General features: G+C 39.1%; 1 protein-coding gene across 14 annotated transcripts in view; it reads left to right on the forward strand.

Moving 5' to 3' along the window:
- RIMS1 (regulating synaptic membrane exocytosis 1) overlaps positions 1 to 17,817 on the forward strand; it is a 400,438-nt gene that overhangs the window by 333,204 nt on the left and 49,417 nt on the right. Inside the window, exon 1 of one of the 14 annotated variants that reach the window (XM_044292446.1) lies at positions 10,363 to 10,473. The exons of 12 other annotated variants lie outside the window; for them this stretch is intronic. The gene's annotated coding sequence lies outside the window, so the exon portion shown is untranslated. One more of the 14 variants, XM_044292448.1, reaches the window with a different exon arrangement.

Consider the following 17,817-nt stretch of genomic DNA (forward strand, 5'->3'; position numbering starts at 1 on the left):
AAACCAGAAATACTGGCTGGTAGGGCTCATCATGCTGATTAAAACAATACCTTTTTTTGTCTGTATGCTAAACAGCTCCTGAGAAATCAGCATTTTTATGCATATGCAAATGAGAGATTTGAGCACTATGATGCAGAGATGAATCCTTTGAGCACTGCTTTGTAACACATCCTGTAGCACACTCCCCCCTCCCCTTGATTGACAGGGCTAGACATGCTGAGGGCAGAGCTGTGTGCTAGCATCTACATGTCATATAGACTATGTACTATAGCTTCACCACATTGAAATCTGCTCAGAAAGCTAATATACATATTACTGTTTTATTCACAGGCACAGTATATAATTAGAAAAACACCAGTAAAATGTGTTAGCTTATAAGCATAGAAAAAATATGCTTCTGTATGATAATGCTATAGCTTTGTGTTAAGTGCTTAATTTTGTATGTAGAGATTCCAGGTTTGAATTCTGGGAGACACTTCCAGGTTTTTTCTTCAGATATTTTTTTTCTTCCACGTTTAAGTCAATAAAAGTCTATGGGGCACGTTTATTAAGACCAGCATTTTAGATGCTGGTGTTAATAAGCTCTATACCTGGCTGTGTATCCGCCGGAGATATGAAGAGGCGCAGGCCTCTACACAACGTCAGGGCATCCAGCGCCGCTTCTAAACTTAAAACAGGTTCCTAGCTGTCTTACATTTAGACCATTTTCTACAACTAAGGGTCCATTCACGCGTCCGTATGTGTTTTGCGGATCCGCAAAACACGGACACCTGCAATGTGTGTTCCGCATTTTGCGGACCGCATATCGCGTGCACTCTCATATAAAATGTCTTTTCTTGTCTGCAAGACAAGAATAGGACATGTTCTATTTTTTGGCGGAACGGAAGTGCGGATCCGCAAATGCGGATGAGGACAGCACATTCCGGCCCCATTGAAAATGAATGGGTCCGCACCTGTTCCGCAAAATTGTGGAACGGATGCGGACCCATTTTGGGGACGTGTGAATGAACCCTAAAACAGGCATAGAGAATGGTGAATGAGACGGGCCTGCCAACCCACCCCTTACCCGCCCACTTTTTTAGACCTTGTGTCAGTAGAGAGAAGTCGCAGACTGCTGCACAAAGGATCTTTGTGCCGCAATCTGTGCCAGAAATGCGCCTAATTCAAGTGCATTTCTGTTTAATAAATTACCCCCTATATCCTTTTCATATTGGAAATGTTTTGAGGCTTAAAAAGCTAATAAATATTGCTGGTTTCTTTATAAACACATATTGTGCCCGTGGATAAAGTAATAGTTTTCAGGTGACTAACCAAAAAACAACAACCCTATTCTTAATATAGTAAGGCCTTTTATTGTTATGATTATATATTACTTATTATAGTCTAGCCTTTTATTACAGTTAAATGAGAGAGAAAATAAAAAAAAAATGAAAAAAAGTTTATGTAAGTCTCTCCCAGGATTCAAACCTCTCTACATGCAAAACCATGCTACAAGCTATAGCTATATAGCATTACCACATACAGATGCATGTATATCTATGCTTATAAGCTAACATATTTCTAGTGTGTTTATAATATATTGATGAAGCTATAGTACATAGAGTATAGGTAGATGCTAGGACACAGCTCTGCCCTCAGCACGTCTAGCCCTTCCAATCAAGGGAAGGGGGAAGTGTGCAGAGCACAGGGAGTGTTACATAGCAGTGCTCAAAGGATTCAACCCCGAATCCTGGTTCTTGAACTTCTCATTTTCATATGAATTAAAACAGATTTCTCTATGACGATTATGTGTTGGGCAGGACCTGGGAGCTGATTGGGGTGCTGAGGAGGAGGTGACATCAGAGGAGGAGGGAGGTGGCCTCGGCAGCAACAAAAAGCAGAGGCAATGTACACCCAAAAATTCCTAAAGACCGACATGGCTTGATCTGCTTCTATTGTGGTTAGCTCATTAACAGTTGATATTGCTGATACTGTGGGCGAAGACTCAAAATGTGCCAGACCTAGGTGAAGCTCTGCTGCCTCTAGCTCTATGTGAGCAACTCCCATATTGCAGTTGTTCTCCACAAGGGAAGCACACAAAACCACAGCCGTGTGCAACATTTGCAGTTTTAAAATAAACCATGAGTGTTCAAACACAAATGTAGGCCCCAATGCTATATTGCAGCACATGAGGTGGCATCACCAGATCCTGTGGGAAAATAGAACTGGCCAGCATTCCAAATCAGAACATGTCTTCTCCTCCTTGTCCTCTATTTCATCATGAGACATCCATAATGGAATGTGTGGCCATGAGAATACTGTTCTCGACCAGCTTGTGTGCAAAGCTGAATTCCCACCTGGCCAAGTAGCTGGCGGTGCAGTTGCTGCGATACCACTTAGTTGGTGTAATTGTGGTTCAGTTCTGCCTCTTCACTAAAATTTAATTCTGCCGTCATAAGTTCATACTTCTGCCCAGCAGTTTTGTCAAAACAATTGTTTAAAATTACAATTTTTCACTGTGGAACAGGGTACACGCCAACGTGGAAACCTGGAGCAGCTTTTACAGATGGGGACAGTACATGTCTTTCATGGCCCATGTGGTCAATGTTTTTCACCGCAGCGGCAAGGCAGCAACAAGGCCAGGTCCTATTGACACCTCCATGATTGTGCTGGTTTGGTTTCCCACACCAGGTTCTTATCCTCATTCTCCACCTCCTCCTCCATAAATACCCTTCCATCCTCAACAGAAGCAGGGCAGAGCATCTCTCCCACTGCCTTTTATTATATGTGTAAAGTGAAGCATTGCCATGCCATGATAGAGCTGATTGTTCTGGGCAAGAGTAGCCACACAGCCGATCACGTGCTAAAGTGCATCAAGCAGCAAACATGCCCTTGGCTGTCTCCTCACCAACTCCAACTGGGCAAAGTGTTCAGCGACTATGGCAGGAAAATCATGGCCAGGCTGCATTTGGGGGAAATAGCACATGCTTCCTGCATGGCACGCATGATGAATTTAATCATGCAATGCTGTATGAAAAAGTACAGTAGCTTGCAGAGGGTGCTGGCCATATACAGGAGACTGTCGTCGCATTTCAGCTATTCTTATGTGGCAAGTAACGACCTTCTGAACTTGCAGTGACAGAAAGTTCTGTCATTGCACTGCTTGATCCAAGACATTCCAACTTGCTGAAATCCAACTTGCATATGCTGGAACGTCTGCATGAACAGCATAAAGCGGGGAATGATTTTGTCATACACCAGACCACTTCAGCAGGGAGCATGTGTTGTTTCAAGTTCAGGCAGTGCCCCAAACTGGCCCAGTATACTGTCTCTGTTCTCTCTTGCCCAGCCTCCAATGTCATCTCAGAGAGGGTTTTCAGCATGGCAGGGGGTGTTGTGACGTTGGATGAAGTTGTCCTCTACCATTGTACAAAACATCACTTTTGTCAAAATGAACTAGACATCAATCCATGAGGATTTAAACACTTCTCCGGCTGAGGCCAATAAATGAACTGCTGCTGTCTTCCTGCCTGTCATCATGTTCCATAGCATATAGCTGCTGCTGCCGCCACTGCTTCTCCCTGATGCTAATCCCCCTTCTGGCACTTCCAGTACCCCTACTGCAACTACCATTACCCCTAAACAGCTGCGCACATCTACTGCCTTGTCTGTTCCATGCTGTGCTGCTATTGGTGCCATGACTATTGTGGCCATAAGTGCATAGTTGATAGCTTGGTGGTAATGCTGTTGCCCCATGTCCATGGTTTCTGTGTTCAAAACCCCTTTCAGCCTCCAAAATTTTGTGATTCTTGTAATTATGCTTAAATTTTTTGAAACTCAATAAAAAATATTGACAACCATGACTATTGTGGCCACATCCACACTGTACTTCTGTTGCTCCCGATTAAAAGGGAGAATTTTTATGGCTTGATCAGAACAGGCCACACTTTCTATTGACAGATTAACACTTGTGTGTGTATAAATACAGGCAGGTCTGCATATTTTTTGGACGCTTGCACCGAACAAGCCACTCTTTCTTCTGACTGTGTATGTGTCACGGACGTTCCCGCGACAGGTGGCAGGAGATCGGTGAGACTGGCAACACGTGGTTTGATCTGACATGTTTTCCGTTTGGATCAAATGATGTCTATGTTGTTTCTGGTGCTTGCCACACTTTCTTTCCCCAGGTGTGCCTATTATGGTCATTTCACCCTCTCTATTTATTGTTGTTTCTCCCACTATGCTATGCGGTTTATAGTTTAAGTTGTACGCTCCATTCATTTCTATAGGACTTAAAAAATAGGGTTTCCACAGCAGAGATAGGTGCAGAGGTTAGACCTGCACCTGACATTGGTGGCATATCCTAGAGATACCATTGTCTAAGATGAAACAACCCCTTTAAATATTAATATAGATTGAACTGCCCCCCCCCCCCCCCCCCCAAATGTAAATGGCAGATGCAATGCTAATATAAAAAAATGGCTACATGGCTATTCTATGATAACAGCTATTGAGGATTAAGCAATAAATAATATATATACAGTAGTAATTAATCTCAGGAAATTTTCCAACTGCCATGAGGCAAAGTTGGTGACAGTTGGTCAGAAAATTTGTGATTTGTTTTTCAAACAGCCACGTCTCAGGCAGGTTTATATACATACAAGCAGGATATATTATTGCTCTTTACTAATTTTTATGCATTCATTTTTTTTTTATGTATGGAGCTGCACAAGTTCCCCCATGTTTTTAAGGAAAATTTAATCTGAGATCCACCAAGCAAAGTGGAAAAGTATAAGTTTCGTATCTTTATTGCAGAATAGGCAATATACAAAAAGTACCAGCATCTTCTTATAAAACACCTGGTGAGTACTGCAGATCTCACTGCTGTAGGCAATGTGTACACTACAGAAATGAAATTAGAAGAGCAATATTCTGCCTAACCAAGAAAGAGGAAAATGGAGTCTCCATGGAGCTTGTTAATTCGTCATTGCTACAATAAGATGGAGCCTAATCCAAATGATCTTTATCTTATGAAAGTTTTATTTCAAAAGCCAAAGAATGAACAGTTAATAATATACTTCCCTGAAGGTTTCATGCTCCCTATAGTCTGCTTCCCAAGTCCACTTCTGTTAGTAAGTAAAGAAGGCTTATCGCATTTTTGATCATACTGTATAAAGCAGTATAGTGTATGTTAGGGTCTTAATACAAGATTGTTCACAGTTTTTTATGTTCCTTTCCTTCAAAAAGAAAATCCCCTGAGAAAGCGAGAGCGAAATGTGCATCGGGGCTGAAGTTACAATGGTTGGTATATGATTGATTTACTACCTATTGTGGATCCATGTTATTCTCTAATACCTCATTAGATTCCTAATAGTTCAGGTGTCCTTTTATGTTGAGGCCGTATCTCCAAACCTTACTGGTTAGCACTTTATGTCAGTCGCGGTGGTCAGACATTCACCGTTAGGCGTATTGATTTATATAACTAGGGATATAGAGTCCACTTAAGGTATTATATGGTGCTATTACAGCCCCAGGGTGCTTTGGTATATGATCTGATAATTTTGGGGTGTGATCAAGGGTCTGCTTACTTTGTGGTCCAAGGTCTGAATTAATTTTGGCTTCTCGGTCGGAATTCATTTTGAGGTCTTTGTGTTCTGAATTATTTTATGGGTCTGATTAAGGGTACTTTCACACTAGCGTTTTTGTTTTCCAGTATTAAGTTCCGTCACAGGACCTCAATACCGGAGAAAATCTGATCAGTTTTGTCCTAATGCATTCTGAATGGAGAGCATTACATTCAGGGTGCATCAGGATGCATCAGTTCAGTCCCTCTTACGTTTTTTGGATGGAGAAAATACCGCAGCATGCTGCAGTTTTCTCTCCGGCCAAAAATACTGAACACTTGCCGGAATGCCGGATTCGGCATTAATTTACATTGAAGTGTATTGGTGCCGCATACGGCATTAAGTCTTCCGGCAAAAACATACGGCTTTCCGGTCTGCGCATGCGCAGACCTTTAAAGATGCAAAGAAATAATAATACCGTATCAGTTTTTCCGGATGACACCGGAGAGACATATTTGGCAGTCTAAAAGTTTGCTATTGGGCCCAGAGTTTTTTAGTTATGCCCCGGCTTTCATCTATATAGGTGTGCTTAGGTACTATTATTTTGGCCGTATAGTATTTGGTTGCATTAGGCATCATCCCAGGTACAGTAATATGAGCACCTGAGGTGGCAGCAGGATACAATATTAGGGCTCATGCACATGGCCATTGCCTGTTTTGCAGTCTGAAAATTGTGGATTCACAAAACACGGATACCAGCCCTGTGTGTTCCGCATTTTGCGGAACGGAAAGTCCGGCCCATAATAGAAGAGTCCTATCCCTTTCTGTAATGTGGACAATAATAGGACATGTTCTATATTTTTGTGGGTGCCATGGAACGGACATACGGATGCGGATAGTACACGGTGTGCTGTCCATATCTTTTGCGCCCCCATTGAAGTGAATGGGTCCGCATTCCTCCTGCAAAAAATGCGGACAAAAAACACAGTTGTGTGCAGTTGCGTGATAGCAGTAGGGGCAGGTTGGAGAATGGGGGTATTATAAAGCTTTACATGGTGGAGATGGGCTGCAGAAGTTGTTTGGGCAGTAAAATCTGCAGTCGTAAGAAGTCATGATGGCATCCTGAGCTGGATGATGTAGAACTCAGACCAAAGAATTCATCACCTGTGAGTTGCCTCTGATCAGTATTGTTTTCCATTGTATAGTCTGCAGCATGATGATACTCTACAGGGCACTTTGTAAAACTGGTATTTTATCACTATATAGACATTGCATGATGCTATTGTTACTGATATTGGTCTTTGCATTGTGGTACAGTCCTGCACATCCATTGAATTAAAGAGGCTCTGTCACCAGAATCAACCCTACAGTATTAAACCAGGCATATAACCTAGTAGGGGTGATCCTGCAGTTTAAAATAATGTTTAGGCGTCGCATAGTGGTGCTCGTACTGAAAAGGCCTGCCTACTGGTGCTCGAAATTGCCTTCCAGCAAGGGAATAAATGTAAAATTTTATCATAAACTGTGCCGCCGACAGTAAGGAATATGGCTTTATTTTAAACTACAGGATCACCCCACCCCTATCAGGCTATGTGCCTGGTTTAATAGGGTTGATCCTGGTGACAGAGCCACTTTACGATTAGAGCTTTGACTTGGCCTTTCCAAAACTTTAACTTTCTTTTTCTTTAACCATTCTTTGGTAGAACAACTAGTGGGCTTAAGGTCACTGTCTTGACGCAAGTTCTTGTGAGATTCAGCTCACAGATGTCCTGACATTTTTATTTAGAATTTGCTGATATAATTAGAATTCATTGTCCCATCAATGATTGCAAGCCGTCCTGCCTCAGATGCAATAAAAATATACCCAAACCAAGATACTGCCACCACCATGTTTCACATATGGGATGAGGTTTCTATGCTGGAATGCAGTGTTTTCCTTTCTTCAAACATAACGTTTCTCATTCAAAACAAAAAGTTATATTTTGTTCCAGTAGCCTTCTGGCTTGTGCAGGTTCTTTATGGAGAGCAGCAGCTTTCTCCTTGCAATTCTGCCATGCACACCATTTTTGCACAGTGCCCTGCTGATGGTGGACTCATGAACATTATCCTTAGCTAATGTGAATAAAGGCCTTTAGTTGCTTAGAGGTTACCTTAGGTTCCTTTGTGAGCCTGCAGACTATTTCAAGCCTTGCTCTTGGTGTGATCTTTGTTGGTCGACCACTCCTGGGGAGAGTAATAATGGTCTTGAATTTCCTCCATTTGTACACAATCTGTATGACTGTATTGGTGGAGTCCAAACACTTTACAGGTGGTTTTGTAACTTTTTCCGGTCTGATGAGCATCAACAACTCTTCTTCTGAGGTCTTCAGAAGTGCCATGATAAACTTCCACAAATGTGTTGTGACAATTAGATCTCTATCATTTAATAAAACTGGTCGTCCACTTACACCTGATTGTCGTCCCATTAATTGTAAATACCTGACTATAATTTCACCTTCAAATAACCTGCTAATCCTAAAGATTCACATACTTTTGACACTCACAGACATGTGATATTGGCTCATGGTAAATAAATAACCAAGTCTAATATTTTTAGCAAATTTTTGTTGATTTGGTTATCTTTATCTACTTTTAGGACTTGTATGAAAATCTGATGTAGCTTTAGGTCGCATTAAATGCAGAAATATAGAAAATTCTGAAGGTTTCACAAACTTTCAAGCACCACTGTAGAGACAAGTTTTTACTAAGGCCAATTGACACCAGTTTTGATTTACATTAGTCTGATTGGAGGCCAAATGTACAAGGATGAGCACAAAAATGTCCATATTAATTTACATTATTTATAATTTGCCCTCGATTAAACCAGTGTTCACATATCTTTTCCTGCTAAAAGAATATTGAAAAATGTCTGCAATAATAATATTTACCAAAAAATCCTATTTAATACTGTATAATATATACTGATTTCTGTACATGCATTTTATGATACGGTAAACTGAACAGATTGTGCTAATCATTATAATAACCAGTACTGTATTTATGTCTCAAAGGCTTTTTGAAGTGCCTTCAATGAATCAAGTCCCTCAAAAGCGATATAAATCATGCAAAGAATTGCATATATTGTATTGACCCAGAACCGTGTAAGAACCATCAGTGCTAAATTACTGATATTAAAGGATTAAATAGAAACTACTATGTCAACTTCTATAATTTTAAACTAACCCTGCATAGCATCTGCTCTTTCCCTGCGGGGCTGCTCCTAGGCATGTGCATGTGTCTAATAGAAAATCCAGCCTTGCTAATGACCGTAAAATTTTGGAGCAAGTTCTCAATCTGTAACGCAGCGGTGACAGTAAGCCACAGTAAAGTTGTGCAACAAAAACATTTATGAGACTGATCTGCAGATTGCTGTTGTGTAATAATTTGCCTGTTGTGTTATTTGGCTGTAAAAAACGTTAAAGGGGTTATCCCATGACTAATGTAAAAAATGAAAATCAGACATAACCTAGTACATGCTTACCTCTTTCTAACAAAGCTGGAACCAGCCCTGTACCTCACATGAATCCAGAGATCCCCCCCCCCCCCCACCATTCTTTGCTCTGTTAGATTTATATTAAGCTGACAGCTCAGGGGAGTGTCTTTTCTGCTGCAGCTAAGGGGGCGTGTCTCAGCTCTCCCTATCACAGCTCAGGAGGCAGTAGGATAAAACTAAGCATGTGCAGCCTTCTCAGTGAGCAGGTCAAAGAAATGAAAAAAACAAACAAATGGCAGGTGACGCTGTACAGATACATGTTATTGAATAACTCCGTGGCTATGCTAAATTTTTTATTACATGCAATTACAAAAGTGTTCAGATCCAGGTGCTGGTTTGAAAACTGTAGAATATATTTAGTGGGACAACCCCTTTAAAGCACAGAAAAGTCACCATTGCACACAACGTGAATTGTGGTCCATGATAGCAAAGTCTCATGAAACGTGTGCCCCGCAATTGAAAATCCAACAGTATTGGATTTTCAACGATTGTCACATGACACACTGTGACACCATTGACAATCATTAGCCTTACAACCAATGGAACAACTTCAAAAGTGATCATTTTAGCAACCTTCAAATAGCAGTAATCTCTTATGATCATCTGTTCTGGTTATGTTGCTGACTATTCCTGTTACCTGTGCAAGCACGTAAAAAGTACCTATCAGCAGGACCAACCTCATCAAACGAGAACAAACTAATGGGTTTGATCCTTCTGGTCAAAATGATACTAGTCTTTGTGAAAATCAGTTGTAACGTTCCCGAGACTTGTATTCTTAATGCAAATGAGGGCTTAAGTGCACCGATGGGTGGGGCCAGTACTAGAAAGCAAAAGAGCCTCTCTTTTGCATTAAGAATAAAGTTTTGGAGGAACACCAAAACTGATTTTCTCAAGAATGGTAACATTTTATTCAGCAGGATCAATGCTACCAGGCAGTAGGCCTGGTTTAATAGGTTTGATTTTGCTGACACGTGTCCTTTAAATGCAGCATAAGATCTATAATGAAATCTAGAGCATCTGTCAAGGGATGTGATGTTCCTCTGTGTAATTAGTTTGTTAATAGTGTAAACCAGTCCCATGGAACAATGCAGTGCACAAGCTTCACATGCAAATACACTATCAAGATGGCAACTGAAGTCTGAAAGGCAATCGTTGGCAGAGCCTGCTAGAATATACACACCACACTATAACATATGGTGTGTACACCTAGCACCTTCTTGGATTTTCAGTAATATATTAGCTGTCAGGATGTTGTGTGGTTTTCATTTCATGGCACTACATATCAGTTGTTAAGAGATCTAGTGTGTAAAAAAAAGTCGGGCAACTCCTCCTGTGCCAAGATTTAAAGAAAAAAAAAGCTACATACCGGAAGAGCCTGGGAATACTACATTTAGCAAGGTAACGCTTTCAGTTCACTGTGAATTGTTCTATGCATAGAACTACATTCATGAGCACTACCAGGTAGGACTTTTACTTTGGTTTTTGGGTAGCACAACATGGGCATTATTACCTGTTCTGGCATGCCTGATTGACCTTCTGGCACCACATTTCATGAATGCTATTATTATAGAATCTGATTCTATTTCATTTCAGGTCAACACGTTTTTCTTCTACTGAAACATTTTCCATAGATTGTGTGTGTAGGTGGTATAACAGAGAGGGTAATAGGGTCATCATAGATTAATGCAGCACTGCAGGGCAAAATCACCATTATCTTATTTTTAGTACATTGCAGGGAAATCTGTTGTTAATTCTAAGTCTTTTTAAGGTTTGATGTTGGTAATGTTTTACTTTTTACATTATTTTGGTGTTTACTTGGGTACACCTAAAATAGCGGTTCAGGACTGAGTTGCAGGTTGTCTGTCCTTGTTTGAGATTGAGTGCAATGTGGTGGTCATAGTAGCACCTATTGACTATATCATGTCTACTATAAAAGAGCCAACCCTTGCTGATGCTATCTTCTGGGGAACACTGGTTGGGAAATAGTATCTTATAGTATCACAGAAATGAAGTTATCATATTTGTGTCAGTGAGAAATAATATTGTGAATTATTGAAATAATATTTTGTTAGGTAAATTTATATAACATTGCTTAATGGGAGATATACTGTAGATATAGTCATATACTTTGAAAACGTCATATAACTGTATGTTCTTTTATAGGATTGCATGGCATATACTGGATCTTGACTTGTTCCCCACTTGTTCCTCTTATTATGTACATTGATATATTCTGTGTTATGGTAGCCCATTACAGATATATTGAGGTTGGGAATTCTAAACTTTACTGGTGTCCAAGAATGACAGCAAATCAGCGACATGGTGGCGGAGTTTTCAGCTCTGGCAGACGGTATGTTGTGTTATGGAGGACTTGTTTGAGAGAAGTCTCTAGTACTGGTTATGATGACTGTAAAGCTGTGTCCTCTACTCCAGGGAGAGCAGAGGTGACAAGATATTGTATTGATTTGTGTGTGCTTTGTATGCCTTAGTTAAGCACATTATAAATGTTGTGTATTTTACATGTACTTGTTGTGTTTCATAAGCTGCACAGTTTGTAACGTTCATTGCTAAATGTTTACACTGGAGAGACAACATAATAGTGCGTAATCCAAGGAAAGGATGACTGTTTTGTAAACTTTTAAGGAAAATTGAGCCTGTAATAGGTCTGGTTTCATGAACCTTTTCAAGAAACACTAAATGGCGTCTGTGCTAACGCACTTCAACAGTAAAAGGAACAAACTATTTTTGGATTCTTTGTATGAGGTCTTCATGTTCCAAATAAAAGCCAAACATTGTTTTCTGGCTGGATTCCTGATGTTAGACGTATTGTGTAGTGGTGTGAATGGCAGTTCGCTGAGTTAATAGAACTTTTCCACTATTGGTGTACCTCTATAAAAATGGTTTTATGTCCTAAAGAATAACATACAACTGTATACATTTACGGAGCTTTGTTACTTATATATGATAAATGCTGTCTATATTATATCAGGATTTGAATAGGTCAAATGTACAAATGTCACCATTTCTAAGATTTATCCATCTTATCATAGAACATTATGCGGATGGGAGTCTTGTGTGAGCAGTTAAAAGATATGCTTTACAGCAGGAGCATGGACAAATGAAACTGGTGTCAGGGTATGACTTGCTTGTATAGGAGAATACTTCTAGGCATGTTCTGTGATCAGTGCAGGGGTCATTGTGCAGGAATGGGGAGGAGCTAAGCTGTGACTGTAAATAGGATGATACTGTATTATTTGCTTCCGACTTTGTAGTAGAGGTGCTACCTGTCATTGTAATCCTGCCTGTGATGATGATAGTGAATATGATGAGTGATCTCTACAGAATAAGAAGTGTTAGCCTATTATGACTAGTGGCCTAAGTGAAAACTATAAGATTTCAGGATTTTATTTAAATATAGATAATGACAAGGTCAAATAAAAAGAAAACATTTTCTAAAAAGAAATATGCTTAAGCCCTTCCTGCCAATTTTACCTTTTGTGTTTTTTTTTTGTTTGTTTGTTTTTTACTTTTTACCTTCCTGGAGCCATAACTTTTTTATTTTTTTGTTCACATAGCTGTATGAGAGCTTATTTTTTTTGTGGGACAAGTTGTATTTTCTAATGGCACCATTTAATATTGAATACGATGTAGTGGGAATCTGGAAAAAAAATACAAATCGAATGGAATTAGAAAAAATGCAGTTCCACCACGGTCTTATGGGTTTTATTATAAAATTGACCTGTTAACTTTATTCTCCTAGTTAATACTATTACAGTGATACCACGTTTATATAGTTTTTTTTCTATTTTATTGCTTTAAAAAAACTAGATGAAAAAAAAACCTGTGAACCAGCCATTTTGATCATTTTTCCATTACACTGTTCACTGTACGGGATACATATTTTTATATTTTAATAGTACTGACATTTGGGGACATGGTAATGCTAATAAATGATTTTTTTTATTGTTTATACGTGGAAAGGGGGTGATTTGAATTTTTATATTTCTTTTATACTTTTATCAACTTTTTTTTACACTTACATTAAAGAGTTGCCTCACTTCAGCAAATGACATACACCACTGACCTCCTCGTATCTATGCTGCAGCAGTGGTCATAACCCCTGGAAATGAACAGTGTATAATGTGATGGATAAGTGAATCAAGCCAGCAAAGGAAGCAATATTGACAATGACAATACATTAGTAAGTGCCCTTTAACAACTGTGTCTACATGATAAATGCCATTTGCTGAAGTGAGACAACCCCTTTAAGTCCCCTTAGGAAACTTGAATATCCAATCATCTGATTGCATCTCCCATACACTGTGATAATTTAACATTGCAGTCTATGGGAAATTCACCATGTTCCATAGGAACATTGCTGTGGTAGGCTGTGGAGGTTCCGAGGCTGCCACAGCAACAAAATGGCTCCCTTGATTTCTGTGCTTGGTAAAGACACAATAAAACAAGAGAAATTTGGAATCTACAGCTCCTGCTCAGCTCCAGAGCAGGCACCATCTTTAAAGTTCCAGCTTCCACTGTACATGTATGGCGGAGGTCGGGAAGGCATTAAAGAGGACCTATAATGTCTCCTGTCATGTCTGTTAGTAAATTACTTGCATTCACCATGCAATAACAATTCTGGAGCACCTTTTCATATAACAATTATGTTGTGCTATTCTGCTATTATTCCTACTAGACATTTAGAAATTAATTTCAGTGAAGGTCCATCTGGGTGTTGCCAGTTAGGGGTGTGTCCCTGCACAGTCTGACACTGGCCGCACTCATTGGATAGTGGCCGAATGTGCATGGACACCCCCCAATTGGTAACAAGATAGACCTGTATATTTCAGACTATTGACAATTCATTAATAAATGTATAGCTGGAATAATACAGAAAAGCCACAACATAGAGTTATATGAAAACATGCTCCAGAATAGTTTTTGCATGGATTGCAAGTACAATAGTTATTAAAATAAAAATGGAGAGATGACAGGTTCTCTTTAATATTAGATCTTAATTTAAACAGTAAGTCATTTTCTGAAAATACATTTCCTGTAACCTAATTCTCCCAGAAGAGAGTGTGCCTTTTATAACCATTTACTTTTTACTTTTCCAAAATAATGCCATTTGTGCCACTGTAATATTGTATATGGCAATTTCTAATAATTCAACATCTAAGGACACATTTTGTTATTTTGCAGTGTTAAAGGATGGCATTTGCAGTGAGCATGCACAATTATTAGTTATGTCAGTGTTTAATTCTAGATTTGCTGTCATCTACTCTTGTCTAGTACAAAATACTAAAAAAGAGTAGCTGATAATGGTATCTCTTGGAAAATTAATTCTAAAGAAATAAACTCCAGCATAAAGGCGGCACAGTGGCATGCCATCGATAAAACTGTTATCAGGGATCAAGAGTTTATAATCGAAAGTACTTTCAGACTTTCCAGATTAAGTCAAGTGAAGCGATTTTTTTTCGACCAGTGCGACATTCCAGCATGCTTACTGGGACTTTTTCTCAAGTTGAAACAAACCCCATCTAAGTGGGCTTAAATGTCATGCTAAGTGACTAAAAATCACTTTGCTTTACTTACTGTGGAAGCGCTACAAGCTTTTGGCTGTATATACAGAATATACTGCTTGTGTCTTGTAATTATACTGTAAGATCATATTTCATCTAAAAACATGTTCAAAGCAATATACAGAGAAAAATAGATACTAAATACTTAGTATTTAAAATTTAAAAAAATTCAGCTTTACAAATGGAGTATTTGTAGTGGTTTATCTTTCATTGCTGTTGTTTCCTGACTACAAAACATGAACAAAGGAAATCCTTTATGCTCTGCTGTGAATTTGTCCAATGGAGGCATAATCATGTATGCAATAGTAAAATTGCAGGCAGCAGAACTGTTCTTGAGAGCCCAACGGTGGGAGAATGGCGATGATTGACTGCGCAGGCTCCTTTTGAATACTGATCTCCACCCTAGCAGCAGCAATTGTACACTAAAAGACAAGGAGCCCTGACAAAGGCTCCTAAGTTTGTCCAGTGATCCAGTCATCTTAAATATATATATGTATATAGCTAATAGGTAGCCCAGATTGTTGCCCAAAAAATATAAATCAGCACCTTTGGGCAACGGAATGCAAGGAGTAAAAAAATGATAGAATTCCTGCCGTCCTTAATAGTTCTTGATGGGTTCACTTGTAACTAGTGTATAGCATTCCTAATTTAGTTAAAGTAAAAAGTAAACTTACTTGATGTCTACTATAGAAAAATCATGTAAAAGGTTTATATTTTTTACTATAAATATAAATTCATGTGTCATAATAAATCAGCTCCAAGGAGTCACATTGGAGCATGTTCTCATTCTTGAATGACAGTGATGTCACCAATTAGAAAAGTTTAGGCCACCAAACTATAAATAATTATTTTCTGAATTTTCCCACAGAATAAATTGAATCAATTTATCTCTGTGGGAAGAGAAATGTGATACAGTAATGTCCAAAGGAACTTGCACTGGGGGATAAACATTACTTCTGATCTTCCGTACAACAAGTCCCGTTTCCATGTTTCCATCAGTGGACTGTTTAGAGGTCTGAACTTCTTATGTTTGTAACAAACTGAATTGTTTACCCAAGTGGTAAATTAATTTCACCTCGAGCCTCTGAAAAAGCAAAGATGAAAGTACAATCTCAAGCGTGGGAATACAGCTTCTGACCATGATTAATTTAAGCGTTAACGAAGAACTATGGCCTTGTTACTATATGTGTGAGCTTTGTTCCCAATATGAAGAATAATAATCATCCCAATATTAGCATAAAAGGCATCTCTTTTGAATGATATATTGTTCACATTTGTGTTTGGGGCCTCTATTGCAGATCCTATTGGAAATCTTAGCGAAACATTCTGCCCCATTTTGTCCTGTAAAATGCTAGTCTTCAGAAACCCAACGGATCCCATTATAGTCAATGAGGTCTCCCCAGCAACATTAGTTCTAGTTATTCTCCATATCAGACACTTCCATTATTTTAATTGTTCTGCTCCTATCAAGGACCAGAACAACTGGAGGAACATTTGTGTGAACCCAGAAGGGGTTTTCCAGGATTAGAAAACTGATCTAGCAATATATTTTCCAGAAGCAGCAGTACTCTAATTTATGGCCCTTATTTGGCATTGCAGTCCAGCCTAACTAACTTCAGTAGGGATTATCTGCAGTACCAGACATGGCCCATGGACAGTAGTGGTGCTGTTTCTACCAATAAAGATCATTGTCTTGGACAACCGATTTGATGGATCTACTCTATGTTGTTAAACGTATGCTTTAAAGAACCTTAAGGTGTATTGGAAAACAGTCATGTAAAGGTGCATATGGTACAGAATGTATAAGGTATATATGTGGTACTGTAATCATTTTGTGGCACTTCGGATGACATTTTGGGGAATGAGTAATTTCCTAATACACTATAATGGGGTGTAATGATCCAAAAAGTTGTGGCAAATTACCAGTAGCTTCTAGGCAACGGAATATTGGCTTTGTTCACATGTTACTTTCTTATGCAGCGTTTGATGCAATTTTTTCTAGCTTTAACTAGGAAAGCATCTTAAGAGGATAGGTACAATTGTTATCCTATATTCCCCCTCTTTTTTAATCCAATCTTGCTGGACTAACACTTTAACAACTGCACCAAAATTGCACCTTGTTAATAAAATAATCAGTTTAACACCATTAGTAATCTCCATCCTGTACACAGGCTGTATCTAGTATGTTCTGTTGACAGGTAACTGCTGGGAGTCTACTCTGCTCCAGATTTACATTACTCCCACATGAATTAGAAGATATACTAGTAAATTAGGGAATATCTTGTACCAGAAGTGTCTTTATACTACAAGTATATTTTTAACCAGATATTATTTATTGGAAATATAAAGAGATCTAAAGTTGTCATATTAAAGGAGATCTTCAGAACTTCGAAAGGGTTGTCTAGAGAGGAAGGTCAGAATGTTTAAAAAAACAAAAAAACTCTCACCAGTCCCCCACTGGTGCCGTTCTGACACTTACTGGGGTCGCTTCTGGTCCCTGTTTCCTGGCCCTAGCTGTACATTCAGAAAAGACAAGATGTCCACTAACCCAGTCACTGGCTGAGGCATGTCACAGACATCGAGATAGGACCAGTAAGTGCTGGAATTGCAACGGCAAAGCATCAGTAATGGTGAACTTGATAATGCCAACAATTAGTGTCTAGACTTTAGAAAGAAGAAATGTGAAAAATGTCTACATGACTGGCATGGGGGTATTTTCCATAGTAAGTCCTTATATTTTCATGATTTGTGTTAGTATGGAATAAGATAAGACACTTCAGGAGATAAAAACAGTCCTGGTCATTTGCTGATCACGTGAGTGATGGATTTGTTACAGTACAGATATTACAGTGGGCTTACGTGCTGCATTTGCCACATATGGCTGAAACTCTGCTCACCGTCAGTGGGCAATTGACACCTGATTTTCTAGGTAATGCTTGCCACTTGCAAAATTGTATGGCCATGGGCCTCCACAAGTGGACTGGGTTTCAGCAACATATGGAAGCCACAGCGTGCAAACCCAGCCTTATAGCTTTGTCTTATAGCAAGCCCTGTACCTGTGTGATCATGACCTAGACACATTTTTATTCCCCGGGTTCTGTTTTATTTTAAATGTTTTTTTTTTTTCTCCTACTTGCCCTTCTGTTGTGTATTGTTAATC

Source organism: Bufo gargarizans, chromosome 4, assembly GCF_014858855.1.
Source record: "Bufo gargarizans isolate SCDJY-AF-19 chromosome 4, ASM1485885v1, whole genome shotgun sequence".
Lineage (NCBI taxonomy): Eukaryota > Metazoa > Chordata > Amphibia > Anura > Bufonidae > Bufo > Bufo gargarizans.